Raw genomic sequence first — 23,753 nt, forward strand, 5'->3', positions numbered from 1 at the left:
ACGTGTGTGTGTCTTGTACAGGCAGCGGTCGGCTGTCTTTGAGTTCGGCACACATTTTCCTGCAGAGGCAGCAGCCGGGGGCTGTTTCTTGATGCACCCCTGATGCTGGTGAGTTTCATTGGACCCTACCCACAGGTGCTGGGGTAGGCTTTGGGGGACGGGATGAGGGGGGAGGTGGCAGGGGGTCGGTGGGTGGTGGCTGGACACGGGGTAAGTTGACGCTCCTGGTGCTGGTCCTGAGTCAGAGCTTGGGCCCCCATGTGTCACCGTGGCAACGGCTTATGCTAACCAGCGGTCTCGCTCTTTGCCCTTTTCTGGTGGCTCCATCTGGCATAAGGGGTCACAGTCCTCGCTCTGCGCTGGGGCTACAGCCAGATTGGAAAAGCAGCAATTTTCATGGCAGTGTCAACTGGCATACAGTGTCTCCGACCTTATTCCATACATGGGCTATTGTCTTTTCAGCATGGCACTAATCTTCACGGCAGCCCCACCAGGCATATGAGTCATTACTTTCACTCGACACATGGGCTATGACCTGATTGGTACGACAGCAATCTTTGTGGCACCCCCTCCTGGCATACAGAGTCGCCGACTTCCTTCTGCACATGGACCACTACCCAATTGGTGCAAAAGCCTCTCTTCTCACCCCTTGCACAACCTGACTGGCTGCTTGACAGTTGACCGTTTTGGGGGCCTCGAGCACCCCTTCTTTATAGTCCATTTGGAGAGACCAAGTGTGATTTTGAGTCTGAGTAATTCGAGTTTATGCTGGGGTCTTCTTCCTTTTGAAGTGCCCTCTCCTCTGCTCTGCCCTTCCTCCAGAGATTAGTCTGTCATAGCAAGAGCAACTCCAGTATGATAGCTCCATAACACAGGCCAAGGGAGTGACTAGACGTAAACTCCTGGATATCAGCCACACTGATATATCAAATCAAATCAAAAACATTTATAAAGCGCGCTACTCACCCGTGAGGGTCTCAAGGCGATGGGGGATGGGGGTTACTGCTGCTCGAAGAGCCAGGTTTTGAGCTGCCTCCGGAATGCAGGGTGGTCCTGAGGTTGGCGGGGAGGGAGTTCCATGTCTTGGCCACCAGGTAGGAGAAGGAATTCCCACCTGCCGTAGTGCGGCGGATGCAAGGGACGGCGGCGAGTGCGAGGTTGGCGGAGCGAAGTTGACGGGTGGGCGTGTAGAAACTGAGGCGACGGTTGAGGTATTCGGGTCCCTTGTTGTGGAGGGCTTTGTGTGCGTGGGTGAGGAGCCGGAAGGTGATCCTTTTGTTGACGGGAAGCCAGTGCAGGTGTCTCAGGTGGGCGGAGATGTAGCTGTTGCGGGGTATGTCGAGGACGAGGCAGGCGGAGGCGTTTTGTATTCGCTGAAGACGTTTCTGGAGTTTAGCGGTGGTTCCTGCGTATAGGGTGTTTCCGTAGTCCAGGCGGCTTGTGACAAGGGCGTGGGTCACAGTTTTTCTGGTGTCGGCGGGGATCCAGCGGAAGATCTTTCGGAGCATGCAGAGAGTGAGGAAGCAGGAGGATGATACGGCGTTGACTTGTTTGGTCATGGTGAGAAGTGGGTCCAGGATGAATCCGAGGTTGCATGCGTGGTCTGAAGGGGTTGGTGCGATGCCTAGGGCCGTGGGCCACCAAGAGTCGTCCCAGGCGGACGGGGTGTTTCCAAGGATGAGGACTTCCGTTTTGTCTGAGTTCAGTTTCAGACGGCTGAGTTTCATCCATTCTGCGACGTCTTTCATTCCATCTTGCAGGTTGGTCTTAGCGCTGGTGGGGTCCTTGGTGAAGGAAAGTATCAGCTGAGTGTCGTCGATGTAGGAGGTGATGTTGATGTTGTGTTTGCGTATGATGTCGGCGAGGGGGCTCATGTAGACATTGAAGAGAGTCTGGCTGAGCGAGGCGCCTTGTGGGACGCCGCAGATGATCTCGGTGGGGTCTGAGCGGAACGGAGGGAGGTAGACTCTTTGGGAGCGGTTAGAGAGGAAAGAAGTGATCCAGTCCAGGGCCTGTCCTTGGATACCGGTGGAGCGGAGGCGGGATATTAGGGTTCGGTGGCAGACGGTGTCGAAAGCAGCCGAGAGGTCGAGGAGAATGAGGGCAACAGTTTCTCCGTTGTCCATCAGAGTTCTGATGTCGTCTGTGACTGAGATGAGGGCGGTTTCAGTGCTGTGGTTGGCTCGGAATCCAGACTGGGAGGGTTCGAGTAGGTTGTTGTCTTCAAGGAAATTGGTCAGTTGCTTGTTGACGGTCTTCTCGATGACTTTGGCAGGGAGGGGGAGGAGCAAAATGGGGCGGAAGTTCCTCAGGTCGCTGGGGTCCACCGTAGGTTTCTTCAGGAGGGCGTTGACTTCCGCGTGTTTCCAGCTCTCGGGGAAGGTGGCAGAAGCAAACAAGCTGTTGATGATGGTCTGGAGATGAGGGGCGATGATGTTGTCGGCTTTGTTGAAGATGAAATGTGGGCAGGGGTCCGAGGGGGCACCGGAGTGGATGGTGTTCATGGTAACTTTGGTCTCCTCCGCGCTGATGTGAGTCCAGACGTTGAGGGTGATGGCTGTGGTTGTAGGTTCTGTGGTGGTTGGCTGGGTCTGGTGTCCGAAGCTGTCGTGTAGGTCGGTGATCTTACGATGGAAGAAGATAGCGAGGGAGTTGCAGAGGTCTTGTGAGGGCGTGATGGAGTTGGAGTTGGCGTTAGGATTGGAGAGCTCTTTGACGATGTTGAAGAGTTCTTTGCTGTTGTGAGTGTTCTTGTCCAGTCTGTCTGTGAAGGAAGTTCTTTTGGTGGCGCGGATCAGCTGATGGTGTTCGCGGGTGGTGTTTTTGAGGGCAGACATGTTTTCTACGGTGTCGTCTTTGCGCCAGGCTTTCTCGAGGGTACGGCAGTTTTTTTTTTATTCCTTGAGGGTGTCTGTGAACCATTGAGGTTTCCTGGTGCTGGTCTGTCTTGGGAGGCGTCTGAGGGGTGCAAGGTTGTCCGCGCAGTTGGTGATCCAATGAGTGAGGCTGAGGGCTGCGTTGTTGGGGTCGGTGGAGAAGGAGGGTTGGTTGTCGCTGAGCGTGGAGAGTAGCTGTTCCGTGGGGATTTTGTTCCAATGTCTGCGTGGGATGGGTTGTGTGCGGAGGTGGAGAGTCTTGCGTCTGAAGGTGAAGTGGACACATCTGTGGTCGGTCCAGTGTATTACGGAGGAGTGGCTGAAGGATACATGGTTGCTGGCGGAGAAGATGGGGTCGAGCGTGTGTCCGGCGATGTGGGTGGGGGTGTTCACCAGTTGCTTGAGACCGAGGTTGGCGAGGTTGTCGAGCAGGGTGGTGGTGTTGGGGTCGTTGTTCTGCTCCAGGTGGAAGTTGAGGTCTCCGAGGAGGATGTAGTCCGGCGAGGCTAGGGCGTGCGGGTAGATCAAGTCAGCGATGGATTCGCTGAAGAGGGCGCGTGATCCAGGGGTCCTGTAGATGAGAGTTCCTCTGAGGGTGGTCCTGGGGTCGGTATGTATCAAAAGCTTTATGATTAGCGTAACAGTCCCATCACCTTCCTAAAATCTGTCCAGGCCTCTTCCTGATGACCTTTGTCCCTTCCTCCACTGTGTCCCACCCAGCTCACAGAAATGTGGCAATCCACCAATCTGTCTGGGTGCATTCCTCTACCTCCTCATGCTCCTCCAATGAGCTCTCCCAAAATGGAACCCAAAAGCTTCCATGTATTGTACCATTCACAGACACACCTACACCCAACACATGTATATAACACACATGCACTGCACACCAATCCGGTGTAGGCCAAGGATGAGTTAAGCACACAGCAGCAGAACTTTAAATGAGTGACCCTGTTGGCCTTACTCCAGTGACACAGGTAAATCGGCCTGTCCACTCCTACTGATCACTACATGGTATCCTGCATCCAATGTGCTCATACAGGGAGTGCAGAATTATTAGGCAAATGAGTATTTTGACCACATCATCCTCTTTATGCATGTTGTCTTACTCCAAGCTGTATAGGCTCGAAAGCCTACTACCAATTAAGCATATTAGGTGATGTGCATCTCTGTAATGAGAAGGGGTGTGGTCTACTGACATCAACACCCTATATCAGGTGTGCATAATTATTAGGCAACTTCCTTTCCTTTGGCAAAATGGGTCAAAAGAAGGACTTGACAGGCTCAGAAAAGTCAAAAATAGTGAGATATCTTGCAGAGGGATGCAGCACTCTTAAAATTGCAAAGCTTCTGAAGCGTGATCATCGAACAATCAAGCGTTTCATTCAAAATAGTCAACAGGGTCGCAAGAAGCGTGTGGAAAAACCAAGGCGCAAAATAACTGCCCATGAACTGAGAAAAGTCAAGCGTGCAGCTGCCACGATGCCACTTGCCACCAGTTTGGCCATATTTCAGAGCTGCAACATCACTGGAGTGCCCAAAAGCACAAGGTGTGCAATACTCAGAGACATGGCCAAGGTAAGAAAGGCTGAAAGACGACCACCACTGAACAAGACACACAAGCTGAAACGTCAAGACTGGGCCAAGAAATATCTCAAGACTGATTTTTCTAAGGTTTTATGGACTGATGAAATGAGAGTGAGTCTTGATGGGCCAGATGGATGGGCCCGTGGCTGGATTGGTAAAGGGCAGAGAGCTCCAGTCCGACTCAGACGCCAGCAAGGTGGAGGTGGAGTACTGGTTTGGGCTGGTATCATCAAAGATGAGCTTGTGGGGCCTTTTCGGGTTGAGGATGGAGTCAAGCTCAACTCCCAGTCCTACTGCCAGTTCCTGGAAGACACCTTCTTCAAGCAGTGGTACAGGAAGAAGTCTGCATCCTTCAAGAAAAACATGATTTTCATGCAGGACAATGCTCCATCACACGCGTCCAAGTACTCCACAGCGTGGCTGGCAAAAAAGGGTATAAAAGAAGGAAATCTAATGACATGGCCTCCTTGTTCACCTGATCTGAACCCCATTGAGAACCTGTGGTCCATCATCAAATGTGAGATTTACAAGGAGGGAAAACAGTACACCTCTCTGAACAGTGTCTGGGAGGCTGTGGTTGCTGCTGCACGCAATGTTGATGGTGAACAGATCAAAACACTGACAGAATCCATGGATGGCAGGCTTTTGAGTGTCCTTGCAAAGAAAGGTGGCTATATTGGTCACTGATTTGTTTTTGTTTTGTTTTTGAATGTCAGAAATGTATATTTGTGAATGTTGAGATGTTATATTGGTTTCACTGGTAATAATAAATAATTGAAATGGGTATATATTTTTTTTTGTTAAGTTGCCTAATAATTATGCACAGTAATAGTCACCTGCACACACAGATATCCCCCTAACATAGCTAAAACTAAAAACAAACTAAAAACTACTTCCAAAAATATTCAGCTTTGATATTAATGAGTTTTTTGGGTTCATTGAGAACATGGTTGTTGTTCAATAATAAAATTAATCCTCAAAAATACAACTTGCCTAATAATTCTGCACTCCCTGTAGTGATTACCTCCTGACAAAGACAGTAGGTTTTCACTTCTATGAGGGTAGTGATTCGCATTCTGTGAGACAGACTATGTCACGATGCACATGCATGATCCATGTTCACCCATGACAACAAAAAGCAGCATCAGGGATTTTGATTTATTTATTTATTTAGAGAGTTTACTATAGCGCTGCAAGACCCGAGGGTATCAGAGCGCTTTAAAACAGTACAGGCAATCAAAAGAACATATTCATAATTATACAGGAATGGTTTCACATGGGCATAGAAGATGGAGTGTAGGCAGAGATGGGGGGATGGGGATTAGAGTGAACGGTGGCTCTTTTCTGAGATGTTGGTTGGTTGAGGAGGAATTCTTTTAGTTGCTTCTTGAAGATCTGGAGGGAGGGGTTAGATCTTATGTGAACTGGTACGGAGTTCAAGATTTTGGGGCGTTGCTTGTAAAGGAGCATGCCCGGGTTTTTTCTTTCTGAGTTTTGGGTGGGATGAGGAGAAAGGTGTTTGAGCTTCTTAGTGTTCTTGTCTGTCCTGATTTTATGAGTTTAATGGCGAGGTATTCTGGTTTCCCAGTGTGTAGGGTTTTGTGAGTTAGACAGGCAGTTCTGAAGTTGCAGCAGGCTTCGATTTTAGGGGGTCATTCCGACCCTGGCAGTCATGGACCGCCAGGGCCAACGACCGCGGGAGCACCGCCAACAGGCTGGCGGTGCTCCCATGGGCATTCTGACCGCGGCAGTACAGCCGCGGTCAGAAACGGGAAACCGGCGGTGTCCCGCCGGTTTCCCGCTGCCCAAGGGAATCCTCGATGGCGGCGCTGCAAGCAGCGCCGCCATGGGGATTCCGACCCCCTTACCGCCAGCCTGGCTCTGGCGGTTTTGACCGCCAGAACCTGGCTGGCGGTAACGGGGGTGTCGTGGGGCACCTGGGGGCCCCTGCAGTGCCCATGCCACTGGCATGGGCATTGCAGGGGCCCCCTAACAGGGCCCCACCAAGATTTTCAGTGTCTGCCAAGCAGACACTGAAAATCGCGACGGGTGCAACTGCACCCGTCGCACCCCTTCCACTCCGCCGGCTCCATTCGGAGCCGGCATCCTCATTGAAGGGGGTTCCCCGCTGGGCTGGCGGGCGGCCTTCTGGCGGTCGCCCGCCAGCCCAGCGGGAAACTCAGAATAACCGCGGCGGTCTTTTGACCGCGCAGCGGTATTCTGGCGGTTCCCGCTTGACGGGTGGCTCCCGCCGCCCGCCAAGCTCAGAATGACCCCCTTAGTCTTTTCAGGGCAGGGGAGATGTGGTCATAATTTTTAATTCCTGTCACCATTCTGGCCACTGCATGGAGAGTGGATCTCATGGGAGCCAGCTGGGATTTAGCCGTGCCGGTGAGGATGGAGATCCCGTAGTATAGTTTGGAGAGCACCAGTGCTTGCGTGGCATGTTTTAGGTCATCTGGAGGTATGAACGGTTTGATTTTCTTCAGTAGTTTCAGGCTGTGGAAAGCATTTTTCACGTTATTCCTTATGTGGTCCTGCATAGTCAAGTTGGTGTCCAGAGTGATTCCTACCGACTTGACCGAGTTTGTTGGGGTAAGATTGCATTTGAGAGCGTCTATGGATTGTAGCCATTCTTGCATCTCGGGGAGCTGATTCATTTTTGATATGAGAAGTATTTCAGTCTTATCCTGGTTGAGTTTCAGGTGGTTGTAGGATATCCAAAGTTGTGCTTCTTTTAGGGTGGCATTTAGTCAGTGTACGTCCTCTATAGAGGATATTTCCATGTAAAGTTGGGTGTCGTCAGCGTATATGTAGAAGGGGATGTTAGCTCGGTTGAAAATGGCGGTGAGGGGGTCCATGTAGATGTTGAAGAGTATGGGTGAGAGGACAGATCCTTGGGGAACCCCTCTGGTGATTATAGTTGTGGCAGAGGTCCGGTTATTTATTTTTACTTGGTGCACGCGGTTCAGTAGAAAGGATAAGAACCAGCGTAGGACTGCTCCTTCCATGCCAATTCTTTTTTGGAGGGAGTCCAGTAGCAGTTTGTGGTCAACTGTGTCGAAGGCCGCCGATAGGTCTAGGAGAATCAGCAGGCAGCATCGGTCAGAGTCAAGAGAATTGCAAAGGTTGTCTACTATGTTTAGAATAGCTGTTTCTGTGCTACATCCTTTTCTGAACACAGATTGGAGAGGGTTAAGAAGGTTGTTGTTTATGTGTTGGATTTGCTGAGAGAGAACACATTTCTCTAGAGTTGTGGCAAGGAAGGGTAGATTGGAGACTGTCCTGTAGTTGTTGAAGTCGTTCGGGTCTGCTCCCAATTTCTTTGGCATTGATATGACTTGACCCAGCTTGAGGCAGTCGGGTAGCACACCGGTTTGCAGGGGGCTGTTGATGATCTTGGTCCAGATGGGGATAAGAGTCTGGTTGAGGTTTTTTTGCCAGGGAGGCAGGGAGAGGGTCTGCCAGGTGAGAGGATGTTTTGGAAGTGGCCAGTAGTTTGGAAATATCTGTTTCGAGGAGTGGGTTGAAGGTCTACCAGCTTCGGGGAGTTGTTGTATGTTTTTGGGTAGGATGATACCCATCATTTATTATTGGAGGGATAGGAGCCGGGGAGTTCGTGGAGAGTGAGCGGTGTTTATTGTGGTCTTTACTGGGAGATATAATCTCCGTAGTTGGCAGAGTATCCATTTCTAGGGAGAGCTCAATCTGAGTGATTTTGTCCTTGAAGAAGTCAGCAAAGTTGTTGCAGCGTTCTTTGGTTGTTAGCGGGAGGTTTTGGGGTGGTTTGGAAGTTTGTTGTTTGATGATGTTGAAAAGCTCCTCTAGGCGGTTTTTGGCTCTATCTAGTGCATTGCGGAATAGTGTATTTTTTTCATTTGTTATGTGTTTTTTGTAGTTTCTGAGTTTTCTTCTGAGTTGTTCGAGGTGCGCTGTGGATGGGTCAGATATCCAAAGTCTTTCAGCTGCTCTCAGTTGTCTTCTTTCAGTGTTAAGATCTTTATTAAACCAGGCTCTTGTGTTTCTCACTCTTTTCAGTTTCATAGGGGCTAATTTGTTTAGTATGGAGGAAACTGTTGTGTTGTACTGGGTGGTGAGCTCAGTTGTTGAGAGGCTGTCAGATGGGGACGGTAGAAGTGAGCTGATTCTTTCTTTTAGGGTTGCTACTGGAATTTGATTAATGTCTCTTTTGCATTGGAGAGACTTTTGTCTGTGGTTTGGGTGCTGGGGTGTTTTATTAAGATGGAATAGAATAATGTGATGATCTGACCAGTCGACAGGGAGGATGTCATCAATCATGAGTGTTTCTTTCTGAGCTATTATGGCATCTAGTGTAGCGCCTTTGTTGTGGGTTCGTCCCTTGCAGAGTTGGGGGAGGTCTTTGCTGTGTAGGAGGTCATTTAGGGATTGGATTAGAGTATTGCTTTCATCATTCTATTGGAGGTTGAGGTCTCCTAGGATGATAAAATTGGTGCATGAGAGTGAGCAGTGTGTTATTAGATTGGCTGGGTGTTCCCCAAAAGGGAGGGTGTTGCCAGGAGGATGGTAGAGTAGGTGGCAAGTCACATTGGTGTTGTCATTCATTCTTATAGAAGCGTTAAGATTTTCAAATCTTTTATCTTTACGTTGATGTTGTTCTTGTGAATGATGGCAATGCCTCCGCCGTGGCAGTCTTTCCTATCTTTGTTGGTTATTGAGAACCCTGGCGGTACTAGGGTGTCCATGATCGGTTGGGAGTATTCATTCGGCCAAGTTTCTGTTATGAAGGCAATGTCAATGTTGTGGTTCAGGATTGTATCTGCTAGTTCCATGGCATGTTTGGCTGTGGATCTGCAGTTAATGAGCATGCAGTGAGTCTGACATCTATTCTTGGGGTCTTGAGTGATTGGAGTCAGGGGGACATTGATGAGGTGAGCTGGAGGCCTGGTTGTGGTCAGTGGTGTGTGGTTTCGACCTAGACTCGTGATGTCCTGGATTTTGGATGCAGGGTTAGGTATGGATGGGTTCAGGTTGTACAATTGGGCGAGTTTCACTGCTTCACTATGTGACAATGGAGCACTCGTTCTTTTCGGTCTTTGGGCATTGAGGTTTCGGGGCATGGAGGGCCAGCTAAATAGTTGGGGATTGGCTCTGTCAAAGCATGGTGTGTAGGAGTGATTCAGTGAGGGGTTCAGAAGTGGATTTAGGCTTCTCGCTATCATGTTGATGCCCTGTATTATTGTTTCTTGTTGGGTTCTAGGTTGGTGAGTCGCTCATTTACTTTTAATGTGGGTGTGTGATTATGGGGGGGGAGTGTGGGTGTTGTGCTACATATTGTACGGGGCCTGATGAGCTTGGGTCGGATGGTTTTCAATAGCAATGGGAGGTAGATTTGAGGAAACAGCAGTAGAGCGTTTTGATTTGTTATTGGGGTCTTTGTGATTAACAACACAACATGTGGGGGGATCTTGGGGGTCTCTTAGGTTTGTGGACCTTAATCTATTTGTGGGAAGTGGGAGGGGGGTTGAGAGTGTGAGCCACTCTAGGGGTCTCCTGGTTAATTTTTGGGAGAGGGGCGGTATTGTGCAAGAGAGTTGTAGTGGTGTAGGTTTGAGTGCATCCTGGGTTGTTGGATTTGTCGTTTGCAGGGTTTAGGGTGCTGAGGGTTGTGTCTGGGGTAGAGGTTTGTGGTGGGACTCAAGGGTATTTCCTTGTGGTTGAGGATCTGAGAGGAGGGCTTATGGGGGGGGTTGAGGTTGTGATATGGCTGTTTTTAGCATAGGGAATATGGATTTGAAGGAGCGTAGGTTGGCATCATAAGCTTGTATCATGATGGTTCAATTTCTGAAGATGGTAATGTTGGCATTGCCCTGGAATGAGGGCGAACTGGAGATCGTGAGTTTGCAGCCATCCGGGATGTTGGTGGATTTGGAGGTGTGGAGGTAGTTGGTTAGGAATGTGTTCCACCTAACCGGGCGTTCGGTGAAGAAAATGAGGTCTGTTCTTTCTAGGCCTTTTGAGGTGTTGAAGTAGGTGTCGGCAATTTGCAGCTCGGGGTGTTTCCTGATCAGTTTGTGTTTGAGGTTTTTAGATGCTGTGAGGAAGAGGTTAGTGGGGAGGGATAGGGAGAAGGAGCAGGTTCTGTGGGGGGTCATCATCCTAGGTCCTGCAATTGGGAGTAGAATTGTAAGTTGAGTGCAGGCTGGACGAGTTTTCTGTGTCTTCAGGTGTGGTCTGTTGAGGGTAGGGTTGGGGATCTGTGAAGCATGTGAAGGGATTCAGACATCATTACAATTGGGGCATTCTGGGCAGGGGTACATGTCTATCACCATGCAAGGAACTTTTCCATCCCAACAATTTATTTGGCAGTTGGATGTTGAAACGTAATCTGTCTCTCGGAAATAGGGCAACTGTTGGTATACACAAGTGAAGCCTTATCCACTTCTGACATAAAATAGCATTATCCCCTGCCTCTTCAGGGTGCTACAGGAAATCTTATGATATTTTAGATATTTCAAGTTTATCAGAGGAGTCTACTAAAGGTACTTAATTTGAAACTGATAATATTGCTTTATGAAGGCATGGACTGGGCAGACAGTCCATAGGTAACCTTAGATCATTAAATTAAGTGAACATAAATAAAAACAGATGATCGATCCCAGATCATGGGAGCGGTATTGGGAAAGTGATCATGTTGCTACCTGGAGCTAAGCCCTTCTTTACAGTGTACAGTGAGGACTTTGTTCATGGGCAGACCCAGGATTATTTCTTATGCCCACAGCCTTGTCACACTTTTTTCAATTTGGTCAGATAGCAAATTTAGATGTAGATGGAACATGGAGTTGTGTAAAATATGCTGACTACTGGGCCTAAAGTGAATCTATGGCCCCAATTCACAAACTCCATTTTGTAGTAGTAAAGTAGTACTAAAGTAATACAAATTGCTTCTACAAAAGCCAGCTCAAAAACCTACAAGTGGAAATCTCCACCTACACCTCTATCTTTTATATGGAGAGACGGTCTTCACCATCCAGCCTAGCGGAACATCATAATACAGCAGTCAGGAGGCAGCTTGCTTGACCTCGTTCTCCCGACTGCCGCATTGGTGGTCAGACCACCAAAATCGTAATAGGCCCCTTAGTGTTTCTCTCAGGTTTGGGCAACATAAAATATAGATACCCCATAGACACCAACCATCTTTACCAGCCCAGATTGTTAATAAAATATAGAAATCTCGTTGGGCCAACTGCGAGCTAACATCCCCTATCCTTGTTCTCTTTGGACATTAAAAGATGGTTTAGGAACCAGGGGCAGCTCCTTTGCAATGGTGAAGGAGCGTCGCTACCCTGGCTAAGCCAGGAGCTGAAAAATAAAATTATATATTATTAATGTTTTATTTTTCAGACCTGGCTCAGCCAGCAGCATGTGAAAGGAGGGGAGGGGCTGAGCCATGGGATGGGGAAGAGGGGAGGAGGAGTAGAGTCTGTGCACTTCTAAGTGCACATGTGTGTTTGGCTGGCCCTCTCAGGCTGGCCAAACACACATGCGCACTTAGGTTTCTCCAACCTGGCTGTGCTACACAGTTGGGTTCAAGAAACTGCACAGGCTCCAGACCACTGCTAGGACCAATATAATTTGTTGAGAGGCAATTGATTACCTGAATGGTCAATGGTAGCTCAAGATTCAAACTACGAAGAGAGGCCCCAGAACTGCTGCACCATCAGTGACTTGCTACTTGTTCTTGTTTCCAGTTGACAAACAGTAACCTCCTTTAGTGATTCTGTGATCCCCAGAATGATCTAGGTTGAAGGAAATTTGTTTGGATTTTGAGTTTTGGCCAGGCCAAAATGGGCTTACTTCCTTAAACCCAGACAGAGGCCATCTTCTATTCACCAAGACAGAGGAATGCAGCCAATAATAAAATGAAACAATCCTTCCCTATAGGATAATATTGTCTAATTTTAAGGGGACTGTAGAACCTTCTTATCTTGTGACCACTCCGTTACCCAACTCCTCATCAACAGAATCTAACCTACTCTTCCACTCACATTCCTCTCAGTTACTACTCTTTTCTTCTTTCCCCTCTACCTCTAAATCCAGTAGTTTAAACCAGGGGTCTCCAACCTTTTCTGTAGTGAGAGCTACTTCTGTTCAATGAAAACCATTGTGATCTACTAAAGGCTAGGCAACTCATGCATTTTTCTGAGAGCCGCCCCCCCACACCCAGCTTCATTGACTTTAAGTCTAATTTCTTTGGAACCCATACCGTGGTTTGAACAAAATATTTAAGAGTTCCCTTAAATAAGGCAGAGTTTCTCTTAAAAGTGTTTCATGTGCCCTGGACATGGACCCTCAGGAGGTTACCAAAGGCCAGTAGACCAGATAAAATATACTGAAAACCTGCTTCTGGGACCTATATAGGGCACTCTGCACTGGAATATTAAATATGAAACCTAGTTTATCTTGAGATATCCGTTTGTGCGATCGTCTGCTTGGTGTGTTTGTGTGTGTGTGTGTGTGTGTGCCAGCCATACTTCTTACTTGTGTATTCAAGTTCCTGTCACTGTGGACACTGATGTGTTACTCACACACCACACACCAAGTCACTACTATTACTTTAAAACTGGACAAATTTGCTTACTTTCACTGAACCACCTCACCTATAAAGCTATTAGGCTAGGGCAGGGTCTCAGAACTATGAAGCAAATAATTATCAGGCCAGGCCAGGGCTTACCGATTGATGTGCTGCTCCATGTGCAGGTCAAACATGTGGTGTCAGGGTGGAAAAGGCAGGTGGCGCAGGTCCCGCTAGCAGTTCAATGCTGCTAGCTCTACCTGCAAGATACTAGGCCTTCGGCCACCTGCTGCTCCGCTCTGGCACACCTGCTGCTCTGCACCAGAACACGTTGCGCAGGATCAAGAGAGCGGTGCCAGGCTTCAAAAGGCAATTGGAACAGAGATTAAACATGACTCAGGTATTCAAGCTATAAGATATATGCTCAATAAAAGATCAGTCAGTCTTTTTGATCACACGGCTATGTTGATAGAAATGATGGAACGTATTCTCAATCACAACTATTTTTTATTTAATGGAGAATGGTTTAGACAAAAACAAGGGGTGGCTATGGGGTCAAAGTTATCTCCCTCATACACCAATTTGTTCATGGGCTGGTTCGAGGAAACTTGGCTATGGGGTCATGGAGCAGCAGAATGGCACTCGTATATCCTCTACTAGGGCAGATATATAGATGACTGTTTCATGATCTGGACTGGAACTTTGGAGAAACTTCACATGTTTTGTGATTATTTGAATAATGATCAGGTCAATATGAAATTTACTTACAAATATAGTACTACGAGCATAGAATTTTTGGATGTAGAATTGTATGTAGCTAATAACAGGATTGAAAGTAAACTTTATAGAAAACCTACATCATGTAATTCTATACTGTATGCTACTAGTGCGCAACTGGCCCGCGAAATAGAAGCTATACCTTATGGGGAAATGATCCGTGCAATAAGAAATTGTAGTACGGATAAAGATTTTTTTAGACTGTCTACATGACATGGAAACGTTTTTGGGCAAGAGGTTTTAAAGATGAGATTGTGAAGAAATCTATGAAGAAAGCAATATGTCTACCTCTGGAACACACTTTGAATTATACAACACACAATAAACAAAAAAAGAATGACACATATACAAATTTTACTGGATTATACAGAACATTCTGCTCTATTATTGAAGAGTATGAGGAAATATAGGTATATTCTTGCACAAGATCATATATTAAGTAAATACATAGATTAAAAAAAACATAGCGACTTACCGTAAGGGGCAAACTCAAAGTAATTTTCTGTGTCCCAGTTACCCTAAACAAGTAGACACTAATTGGTTGAATTTACATAATAGAGGTTTCTTTAAACGTGGTAGCTGTGGGATGTGCAAGTGGGCTTGTCAAGCTCAAAAGGATTTCGTACGAATTGATAATAAGAGATACCTGATACAAACATATATTAATTGTAATACCACATATGTGGTTTATATGTTGATTTGTAAGTGTAAAAAGATATATGTTGGTAGTACTATTCGTGCGCTTAGTGTAAGAATCGCTGAACATTGGAGAGCTATCAAACAAAATGATGAAAGATATCCCATTGCAATGCATATGAAAGAATGTAATGCTCAATATTTGTATAAGGAATTTAAATTTTTTGGTTTTGATCAAGTTAGATCTAATGCAAGAGGAGGCAATAGAGAACTTGCCCTAAGAAGGAAAGAGTCCATGTGGATTATGAAATTACAGGCAGTAGAATTTGGTTTTAACTCAGATTATGAATTAGAATACTTTTTGGGAGACCAATGAAGTATTTTCACATATTTAATGTGAATGTGTAACAAACAATGGACACACTTAAGGATTCCTAGGCTTGTATTATTGGACATTTTATGATATTATTATCATTTCCTTATCACTACGGTATACACTGACACTATTCTTTATATTCAACATAATTTTCTAGATAATTCTGGTTAATAAGATATTTATTTATGTGTAAGCTTAACTATGTGTCAATTTTTCCCATTTTTAGAGTAGACCTATAATAGTATCATATTTGTCGTTTCTTGTATTCATATATAGATAGAGAGCCTTACTTTGGCATGTATTTATGGGCTATGTTACTCAAGAATGGATTACAAGCAATTAGAGTTAGTCCATTTTCTTTTTTTTTTTTTTTCTGTACTAGGAGGTGGGAGTTGTTGTCAACCCAGAAGAGACACGTTGCCTTCGTTACGCGTATTTGTGTTCATTACAGTTGTTAGCTACTGCAGGGAGTCCGTCGTTGACTTCTATTATCTAAAAGCAGGGTTTTATTAGCCCGATAGAGACGCTTTGCTTGCTTTACATAGTCACGCGTACTCACGTTACACAAACTAACACACAAGCAAAACGTTGCTCTGACTCTCTGAGGTGAGTGGGCTCAAAAAATGTGAGATAAGTATGTATATTTACAGCAAGCTAGTAATTGGGGCAGCATTCTAATCGAACTTACATCTGTGTTGCAGATATATACAGTTTTTATATAATTGTGCACCAAATTTACTCGTTTTCGGAGAGGTATGCTTTCCTGGCAGTAGGATAAAATTCCTGGAGAGTTAAACACAAAGCATTATACGTATTAATTAGATAATTATTAATTTATTCAGGTACTTCTACTATTCACTTAGTGGGTTTCAAGTGATATAACTTTGGAAGAGAGCACTGTGGATAGCTCACAACAGGTATTTCTCTAAAAATATTTCCAACATTACATCTATAATAAGATATACGCATGGGTAAAAACATTGAACTCCACTTGTGTGTGCATGTTTGTAACACATAAATTATAAAGGATGTCACTGAGGTGTTTGGTATAAGTGGACTATTTATATAATTTTTAGAATATAATTTCCTATTGCTATTGACTATATATAGGGATTTCTATTGAGCCAATAATGGATATTATATATAAGCACGATTGGTGAATTATATGTGTTGAACTTTTTGGTTATTATTGAAGATGTAGATAAAATAAATGGTCACTATTATTCATATTTATGTCATTGGCAGCCATTTAAAGCCCTGATGAAGTCAATGGGGGAGACTCAACCCAGATGAAACACACGTGTTGGCTTGGCTGAATTTTTCTGTGAAGAAATAGGACTTGACTAGATTTGTTTTTGAAGAGATATTAAAGAAGAAATTTACAGGATACCTATTTTGGGACTGTTGATTTGATATTTTGATTCTCGTATACTTATAAATGAACTACAGTGCTATTAGTTTTTGTTCATAAATGAAAAGATACTCACGGGGCTGTGCCTGCAGAGTAGAAGCACACTTGATATGCGGGAGTCCCTGAGGGGGAACAAAGCAGTCAGTGAAACAGTGCGTGCACTTGTTTCATGTGCAACCTGGAAGCCAGGTCCAACAGCAAACTCGTCAAATAGAGAATCGCTAGCAGGAGTCCGAAAAGGCCGTCAGTGTCTTTGTGCGACAGGCAGGGCAACGCTCCTTGTGATCTTTCTTCAGATATTTTAATTTGTGCTACTGATAATGCACTATAAACTGTTGTGGGCTGTTTTTAATAAACATATTTGTTGTCTTTTTCACAATGTTGAAGACATAAGCAAAGAACAACAATAGATAAAGAGGACTGAAGTCAACATAGAGAGCTATATGTATGAACACACGTTCTTCTACATCAAACATGTTCTAAACATGTGTGCTTCTATTAATTGACAAAATCCTCAAATTAAATGTATTTGTTGTTGATCATTGGTGATGTGATTCAGTAAACTTTATAGACGCATAGTGAAGATAAAAGCACTGTATGTAGTCCCTTGCACCAATCAGGTTTTAAAGGAAAATACTTGTTTTTGTTCGTAGAATGCATTAAAGAGCCGCCCAGGTGAGCAGAGCTCTATGCACCCACTTCCGAGATCACTAAGCTGGAGTCTGACTCATGCAAGAAGCTCCTTCTTACTCAACTACGGCTGGGCAGACACTGATGCACCCTACAGACAACAATCATCCATTTCAAGCTGCCCAGATAGCAGTTTGTACATTAGGAAGTACCTTATAAGGTTCTATGACACTATATCAAGGTTGTTAAGTTCGATCTGCAATAATCTTACACCCACCACAGTACTGAACACTATATTGCACCGTAAGAAGATATTTATTGTTCTGAACACCCAAATATACTTACACTGGGAGCTAATTATAAGTGAATTAAAGAACATGGAAGATATTGAAAATGTCACTTACCCAGTGTACATCTGTTCGTGGCATTAGTCGCTGCAGATTCACATGTTTGGCACAGTCCGCTGCCTGGTGTTGGGCTCGGAGTATTACAAGTTGTTTTTCTTCGAAGAAGTCTTTTTGGTCACGGGACCGAAGGACTCCTCCCTCTTTGGCTCCATTGCGCATGGGCGTCGACTCCATCTTAGATTGTTTTCCCCGCAGAGGGTGAGGATGGAGTTGTTTGGTATAAATAGTGCCCATGCAATGGAGTGAATATGTATGTATGATAAGAGTTTCTAAAAATTATTTACAAATGTTCAGATGTTTAAGGTTTATGATCTACTTCTAAACGGCTACAGGCTTCCCGGGGAGGTGGGAGGGTACATGTGAATCTGCAGCGACTAATGCCACGAACAGATGTACACTGGGTAAGTGACATTTTCAGTTCGATGGCATATGTTGCTGCAGATACACATGTTTGGCATAGACTGTAAAGCAGTTACCTCCCCTAAAAGCGGTGGTTTAGCCTGTAGGAGTTGAAGTAGTTTGGAATAATGTTCTTAGTACAGCTTGGCCCACTGTAGCTTGTTGTGCATTTAGTACGTCTACACAGTAGTGTTTAGTAAACGTATGAGGCGTAGACCAGGTTGCAGCCTTACATATTTCGCTCATAGGAATGTTTCCTAGAAAGGCCATTGTAGCACCTTTCTTTCTGGTTGAGTGTGCCTTTGGTGTAATAGGCAATTCTCTTTTGGCTTTAAGATAGCATGTTTGAATGCACCTGACTATCCATCTAGCAATGCCTTGTTTAGAGATTGGATTTCCTATGTGTGGTTTTTGAAAAGCTATGAACAGTTGTTTTGTTTTCCTGATTAGCTTTGTTCTGTCAATGTAATACATTAGTGCTCTTTTGATGTCCAATGTATGTAGTGCCCTTTCAGCCACAGAATTTGGTTGTGGGAAGAACACTGGCAATTCTACTGTTTGATTTAAATGGAATGGTGAGATTACTTTTGGCAGAAATTTAGGATTTGTTCTTAGAACTATTTTATTGTTGTGTATTTGAATAAATGGTTCTTGTATGGTAAATGCCTGTATTTCACTTACTCTTCTGAGGGATGTGATTGCAATGAGAAATGCGACCTTCCAGGTTAGATATTGCATTTCACAGGAATGCATGGGTTCGAAAGGGGGACCCATGAGTCTTGTTAAGACGATGTTAAGGTTCCATGAAGGAACTGGTGGTGTTCTTGGTGGTATAATTCTTTTTAGCCCTTCCATGAATGCTTTAATAACTGGTATTCTAAATAGAGACGATGAATGAGTAGTTTGTAGGTAAGCAGATATAGCTGCGAGGTGTATTTTTATAGATGAAAAAGCGAGATTCGCTTTTTGCAAATGTAGTAAGTATCCTACTATGTCTTTAGTAGAGGCATGTACTGGTTGTATTTGATTGGCATGGCAGTAGTAAACAAATCTTTTCCACTTAGATGCATAGCAGTGTCTAGTGGAAGGTTTTCTAGCTTGTTTTATGACCTCCATGCATTCTTGTGTGAGGTCCAAGTGTCCAAATTCTAGGATTTCAGGAGCCAAATTGCCAGATTCAATGATGCTGGGTTTGGATGTCTGATCTGTTGTTTGTGTTGTGTTAACAGATCTGGCCTGTTGGGTAGTTTGACATGCGGTACTAGTGAAAGGTCTAGTAGAGTTGTATACCAAGGTTGTCTTGCCCATGTGGGTGCTATCAGTATGAGTTTGAGTTGGTTTTGACTCAACTTGTTTACTAGATATGGAAGGAGAGGGAGAGGGGGAAAAGCGTACGCAAATATCCCTGACCAATTCATCCATAGAGCATTGCCTTGTGATTCGCGGTGTGGGTACCTGGATGCGAAGTTTTGGCATTTTGAGTTTTCTCTTGTTGCGAACAAATCTATCTGGGGTGTTCCCCAAATTTGAAAGTACTTGTTCAGAACTTGGGGGTGAATTTCCCATTCGTGGACTTGTTGGTGGTCTCGCGAAAGGTTGTCTGCTAGTTGGTTTTGTATTCCTGGAATAAATTGTGCTATTAGGCGAATGTTGTTGTGAATCGCCCACTGCCAAATTTTTTGTGTTAGGAGGCACAATTGTGTTGAGTGTGTTCCTCCTTGTTTGTTTAGATAATACATTGTTGTCATGTTGTCTGTTTTGACAAGAATGTATTTGTGTGTTATTATGGGTTGGAAGGCTTTTAACGCTAGAAATACTGCCAACAGTTCTAGGTAATTGATATGAAGTTTTGTTTCGTGTATATCCCATTGTCCTTGAATGCTGTGGTGATTGAGGTGTGCTCCCCACCCTGTCATGGAAGCATCTGTTGTTATAACGTATTGAGGCACTGGGTCCTGAAATGTCCGCCCTTTGTTTAAATTTTTGCTGTTCCACCATAGAAGCGAGAGGTATGTTTGGCGGTCTACCAACACCAGATTTTGAAGTTGACCCTGTGCCTGTGACCATTGTGATGCTAGACACTGTTGTAAGGGTCGCATGTGTAGTCTTGCGTTTGGGACAATGGCTATGCATGATGACATCATGCCTAGAAGTTTTAGCACAAGTTTTGCTTGTATCTTTTGGTTTGGAAACATAGCACTTATTAGCTTGTGGAATGCTTGCACTCTTTGTGGACTTGGAGTGGCAATTCCTTTTGATGTGTTGATGGTTGCTCCTAGATATTGTTGTGTTTGACACGGTTCTAGGTGTGATTTTGTGTAGTTGATGGAAAACCCCAGTTTGTGAAGGGTTTGTATGACAAAGGTGGTGTCGTTTGCGCATTTTTTTACTGTGTTGGTTTTGATTAGCCAGTCGTCTAGGTAAGGGAACACATGTATCTGTTGTCTCCTGATGTGTGCTGCTACTACTGCTAGACATTTTGTGAACACTCTTGGTGCAGTTGTTATTCCGAATGGCAACACCTTGAATTGGTAATGTATTCCTTTGAATACGAACCGTAGGTACTTTCTGTGAGAAGGGTGTATTGGTATATGAAAGTACGCATCCTTTAGGTCTAATGTGGTCATGTAATCTTGCTGTTTGAGCAGTGGAATGATGTCTTGTAGTGTGACCATGTGAAAATGGTCCGATATGATGTAGGTATTTAGTGTCCTGAGATCTAATATTGGTCTTAATGTTTCGTCTCTTTTTGGAATTAGAAAGTACAGGGAGTAAACTCCTGTGTTTTTTTGTTGTACTGGTACTAATTCTATTGCATCCTTTTGCAGTAGTGCTTGAACTTCTAGTCCTAAAAGTTCTAAATGATGTTGTGACATTTTGCGTGTTTTGGGGGGGATGTTTGGTGGGAAGTTGTGGAATTCTATGCAATAGCCATGTTGGATTATTGCTAATACCCAATTGTCTGTTGTAATCTGTTGCCAAGCTTGGTAGAATTGGCTTAGTCTTCCCCCCACTGGTGTTGAGTGAAGGGGTTGCGTGACTTGAAAGTCACTGTTTAGGTGGAGGTGTTTTTGGAGTCTGGAATCTTCCCCTACTCCTTGGGAATTGACCCCCCCGATATCCCCTGAAACCACCCCTTTGGAAGGAACCCTGATATGGTGTGGTTCTTGATTGTTGGCTGGTGGTGTCTGTGGGTTGGCCACGAAACCCCCCTCTAAATGGAGTTTTTCTGAAAGAGCCTCTGCTCTGCGGGGAGTAGAGTGCGCCCATGGCTTTGGCCGTGTCTGTGTCCTTTTTAAGTTTTTCAATGGCTGTATCCACTTCCGAGCCAAACAGTTGTTTCTCGTTGAAGGGCATATTAAGGACAGCCTGCTGGATTTCAGGTTTGAAGCCTGAAGTGCGTAGCCAAGCGTGTCTCCTTATGGTGACAGCAGTGTTGACTGTTCTTGCTGCAGTATCGGCTGCGTCTAGTGAAGAGCGGATTTGATTGTTTGAGATCGTTTGTCCCTCTTCCACTATTTGCTGCGCCCTTTTTTGGTATTCCTGGGGAAGATGGTCTACGAGAAGTTGCATCTCGTCCCAGTGTGCGCGGTCATATCTGGCCAGCAGCGCTTGTGAATTTGCGATGCGCCACTGGTTGGCTGCCTGTGACGCCACTCTTTTCCCTGCCGCGTCAAATTTTCTGCTTTCTTTGTCCGGAGGTGGGGCGTCGCCAGATGTATGTGAATTTGCTCTTTTGCGAGCTGCCCCTACTACCACAGAGTCGGGTGGTAACTGTGAAGTAATAAACACTGGGTCTGTGGGTGGTGGTTTGTATTTCTTATCCACCCTTGGGGTGATGGCTCTTGATTTTACGGGCTCCTCAAAAATTTGTTTTGCGTGCCGTAACATCCCTGGTAGCATTGGGAGACATTGATATTGGCTATGTGTAGCCGAGAGGGTGTTAAATAAGAAATCATCCTCTATAGGATCGGAATGCAGTTGGACATTGTGGAAGTCTGCAGCCCTAGCCACCAGTTGCGAGTATGAGGTACTGTCCTCTGGCGGTGACGGCTTTGTGGGGTATGACTCGGGATCATTGTCCGGCACTGGGGTGTCATACAGGTCCCAAGCGTCTTGATCCTGATCGTCATGACTTATGGTAGTTTGCGCTGGTGAGTGCATTTGTGGCGGTGTTTGTGCCGGCGATGCCTGTGGAGGAGAGGGCGGAGGCGTGACTTTTTGAACCACTTTGGCTTGTGGTTGTGTGTCATCCTTTGGAAGTCCGATCTTTCTTTTCCTCATGATTGGGGGAAGGGTTGATATCTTCCCTGTATCTTGCTGGATGCACAGTCTCTTTTGTGTGTAGTCCGATTCTACACTTTGGAGCTCTTGTCCAAATTTGTGCATTTGGCCACTTAGTCCTTGTTCCTCTGAGTAGGATGAAGGTGTGGTATTTTTCGGCGCCGAGAGAGAATGTTTTTTCGGTTTCGGCACCGACAGAATTTTTGTTCCTTTCGGCACGGATTCTCGGTGCCGATGTCTTTCGGTGCCGGTATCTTGTTTTTGTCTCTCGGAGCCGCTTTCTCGGCTCCGAGGTTGCTCCATGGCGGTCCCTCGACCGGAGTCGGGTGTCTTCGCTATGGGCGTGCCCTTTTTCGGCCCCTTCGACGGGTCGCCTGATTTATGGGTCGAGCCATGGCCTGTTGGCAGTGGCGTCCCCTGGGCTTTTGGTTTGTCGATGGGTTTACTTTTCGACGTCTTACTCACAGTTTGTTGCTGTTGTTCGACGTCGGAGTCTCCGGATTCTGATTCCGGAACCGAGAATGTTTCCTCTTCGTCGTCGAAACGTTGTTTTGTCGACGTGGACGCCATTTGGTGACGTTTGGCTCTTCGGTCCCGGAGTGTTTTTCTGGACCGGAAGGCTCGACAGGCTTCACAGGTATCCTCCTTGTGCTCGGGGGACAAGCACAAGTTACAGACCAAGTGCTGATCTGTATAAGGATACTTACTGTGACATTTTGGGCAGAAACGAAACGGGGTCCGTTCCATCGGCTTCGATGTCGCACGCGGTCGGGCCGACCAGGCCCCGATGGGGGATCGAAACTGCCCCAAAGTCTTCCGATGATCGGTGTCGATGTACCTAACTATCCCGATACCGAACGGAACAATACCGACGCTTTCTTCCGAGATTCTGACTAACTTTCCGAACCGAAACACGGAGCGAAAAGGAATACGTCCGAACCCGACAGCGGAAAAAAACAATCTAAGATGGAGTCGACGCCCATGCGCAATGGAGCCAAAGAGGGAGGAGTCCTTCGGTCCCGTGACCAAAAAGACTTCTTCGAAGAAAAACAACTTGTAATACTCCGAGCCCAACACCAGGCAGCGGACTGTGCCAAACATGTGTATCTGCAGCAACATATGCCATCGAACACTTAACTATCAATATAGTAGTAGGCCGATGTAGTGGATACTATATCATTGCATGCCATATATAGCATGTGCTATAGTGATCACCCTAGCCAATGAAGACTGAATCATGTTGTTCCTGATGCCTACATTATGGAAAACGGACCCCTGTCTGCCTGCTAAATTAATGCCTGCTTACCTTTGGACTGTAGAGTGGGTGTGATTACAAATCATCTATTTGCATTATTACATACATGCCATATCCCAAAATGCAATTAACTCCTCTTGGAGTGCCTCAGAGCAATGTTTACATGTAGTGAAACTCATTTGAAAATGTATACAACGGATTTCAATGTGTGCAAGTGGTTAGTGAGCAGGCCTACAGAATTAGAGCTTCGTTCATAAATGATTGACCCCCACCTGTCTCTTTGGTGTGAAAACAGTTAGATTTATGATTGAATCCCAGAATGAGTACATGGAGATTTTTCCAATGATAAGTTTGTGTCAGGGAGAGAAAAAGGGAAAGATGGAAGTCTCATTGACACATAGAAGAAGGTAATGAATGTGCATACAAACTGTTAGAAATGGGGTTACTGATTGACTAGGGTGAGATCCTTGAGCAAACAGCAACCACAATCCTAGTCGGGGTAAAGCACAAGCAAACCCCAAATTAACCTGTGCTCCTTCCCCTAGTAGCTTGGGATGGAGCAGG

At 45.4% G+C, this 23,753-nt stretch overlaps 1 protein-coding gene across 5 annotated transcripts in view; it reads right to left on the bottom strand.

Moving 5' to 3' along the window:
- The window catches only part of LOC138300336 (prominin-1-A-like), a 475,106-nt gene that overhangs the window by 99,570 nt on the left and 351,783 nt on the right, over window positions 1-23,753 (bottom strand). The window lies entirely within an intron of this gene.

This window comes from Pleurodeles waltl, chromosome 6 (assembly GCF_031143425.1).
Source record: "Pleurodeles waltl isolate 20211129_DDA chromosome 6, aPleWal1.hap1.20221129, whole genome shotgun sequence".
Classification (NCBI taxonomy): Eukaryota; Metazoa; Chordata; class Amphibia; order Caudata; family Salamandridae; genus Pleurodeles; species Pleurodeles waltl.